This window comes from Sciurus vulgaris (assembly GCF_902686455.1).
Source record: "Sciurus vulgaris genome assembly, chromosome: 5".
In the NCBI taxonomy this organism is placed as follows: domain Eukaryota; kingdom Metazoa; phylum Chordata; class Mammalia; order Rodentia; family Sciuridae; genus Sciurus; species Sciurus vulgaris.
In genome coordinates, this window is record NC_136465.1 from 117,693,303 (window position 1) to 117,696,147 (window position 2,845).

At 37.5% G+C, this 2,845-nt stretch overlaps 1 pseudogene across 1 annotated transcript; it reads right to left on the reverse strand.

Moving 5' to 3' along the window:
- Positions 1-829: 829 nt before the first annotated feature.
- On the reverse strand, positions 830-1,755 carry LOC306662420 (olfactory receptor 6C76-like; annotated as a pseudogene). The gene has a single exon. The product of its transcript is annotated as an olfactory receptor 6C76-like (transcript).
- Between the last annotated feature and the right edge of the window lie 1,090 nt (positions 1,756-2,845).

Genomic DNA, 2,845 nt, shown 5'->3' on the forward strand with positions numbered 1-2,845 from the left:
TTTTGTTAAATGTCATTCTCATTTCTGTGACATCAAAACATTCACACTCAGGAAATTTTCAGAGCATGTAAATGTAAACTGATAACTGTGATAAACGATATCAAAATGTGTGGAGAGTGGTGACAGGATGGGAGAGCAGTGACTGAGACTGGGGGTCTCTGATGACCTCATGGCTGCAGCATGCCTGGTGCCTGGGAATGTTTCTGTGCAAGGGCACAGGATGCTTCACTGCTGTGGCAATGCCCTGCATGAGGAGGCTCTGTGCAAGAGTCATTTCAGGTCTGACCTTGATCTCAGGCACACAGCTCCCAGAAAGGAAGGAGCTCTTATGCTAGACAACCACAATGTTTCACCAGCTCCACTTCTCCGGTTCCTGCCTGCTTTACAGTAATTTTTACCAATGAACTTTCTTGAGAGCTACACAAACTCCTAACATTACACTTTGCAACTGTGGATTGAAACTGTGAAAAAGCTGCATAGATGTCCAAGTTTCTGTAACTTTCCTAAATAAAAAGAACAATGCTTGCATAGTCTTTTACCTGATAATGAGACATATATAAATAAAGATTGCTGGAGTAGTTCTTTAGATCTGCATCTCCATCAGAGAGCAGAGCTCCACCTGATTCCAGGTTAATATTTGAAATCTGTCTGTAAATCTTTATTTTCCAATCCCCTTTAACCTCTCACTGGACCAGAGTGTCTGGTTATGCTGATTGCAACAAAAATGAAAAGATGAAGAACACAACATTCAGGAAAAGGCAGTCAATTAGGGAGTGGATGCCCAAAAACAACAACATTGATAAGACATTGCATGTGAAGTTCCTTACCATTACAATTTACTTGACAAACATCTCTTGACCAAGTTCTTAAAAGATTGTTTTACCTGCTGGCTCCTCAGGGAGTAAATAAAAGGATTTAGCATTGGAGCCACAGAGGTATTGAGCACTGCTATACCCTTGGTCAATGCTTCTCCTTCTTTTGCTGAAGTTTTGACATACATGAAAATGCAGCTTCCATAAGAAATGGAGACAACAATCATGTGTGAGGAGCAGGTGGAAAAGGCCTTTTTCCTTTGCTCAGCAGAGGGGATTCTCAGAATCGTCCTAATGATGAACACATAGGAAAGAATCACTAAGGTTAAGGTTGTAATGAGAGTTAACACTGCCAGAAAAAATCCTAAGAGCTCTAGGAAATATGTGTCTGTGCAGGAGATCAGGAGCAAAGGAGAGGAGTCACAGGTGAAGTGGTCAACGATGTTGGAGTCATAGAAATCCAGTTGAAGACCAATGATCACAGGTGGAAAGATGATGAGAAAGCCCGCCAGCCAAAAACCAATGACAAGCAGGGAGCAGATCCTGGTGCTCATGATTGTTGTGTAGTGCAGATAGTCACATAGTGGTCATAGGACATGGCAGCCAAAAGGAAAAATACTGTTGCACCCAGCAGTATGAAGAAGAACTCCTGGGCCATGCAAGAATTATAGGAAATGGTCTTATCCCCTGTTATGATGCTGACCAGGTATCTAGGAATAGAAACCGTTGTGAATGAGATTTCTAGGAAAGAGAAATTCCTAAGGAAGAAATACATGGGTGTTTTTAGGTGCAAGTCTATCAGAGTGAGGGTGATAATTGTTAAGTTTCCAGTAATGCTCAGTATGTAGGTGAAAAATAGAAAAAGGAAAATGAAAATATTTAGCTTTGGGTCATCTGTTAATCCCAGCAGAATGAACTCAGTTGCAGATGTTTGATTTTTCATTTCTTCACTTTTTCAGGTCTAAAAATGAAACATTGAGACAATGATTTAGTGAGCACAGTACTACTTTACATCATGTCTCCTGAGTTAGGAAACATAAAAGGCCAGTAAAAACAATGAATTAGCCCCAAAGGTGTACCATATTTTGAATATATGTATTAGACAGAACAAAAATATGTGTGCTTGTTTTGTGCTTTATATATCACCATTTAATATGAAGTTAGTCTCTTTCTAGTAATAATTGCATATGAAGAAGAAATATATACCTAACAAATGTACTGTACTTACTGAACAAAAACCTGATCATATGTGTGTAAAAACTAAGTACAACATCTGAAAATGTAAAATATTTATTTATTGTATAAAAAGCCCTGTTACCCCAAGTTCTTTTTTTTATGAAAATGAAGCATTTTGACTCTTTATAAATTCTTCAATTTTTCATGATATTGAATGCCACTCATATGTATAGAGAATCATCTAACAATTAAATAAGGACCATCAAAACTAATTTTTACATAATCTAAAGAAGTAAATTCATGATTTCCCAAAGTATTTAAGTTTTTGCTTTTGTGAATTAAATAATTTATCACTGTATAAATGAGTTTCTGTGCACCAAAGTTGAGTTTTGTAGGTTATACAATGATTAGAAAGGAGACAAATGAATGAATCCAGGGATTAAAAAGTGTACTTACCTTGAGATAATCCTATGCGTGGTAGCAGTTGAACTGCTGAAAACTTAATTCTAGGTTGCTTTTTCTTTGAGTGACAATGTTTGATGCTTTACTTTCAGAGCTATTCATACACTTCTCAATCTGTGTCTACCTGTGACTTTCCTACATAATGACAAAGTTATATAGCATATAGGTGGAATCTGGACACATGATCCTTCTTATATGCAGTGAATATACTGTAAAAATGACTACAACAGAAAACCTATTTTTAACATCAGACAGACTTTGATGGGAGGGGGACATAGCTTCAGGTACTGGTAGAAGTTGCTGGAATCAGACCTAGACTATATATCCAAGAAGCTCTGGAATTTATGATCTAGGAAAAGAGTTTGTGACCTGATGTGAAATCTGGTGTCCTTGTC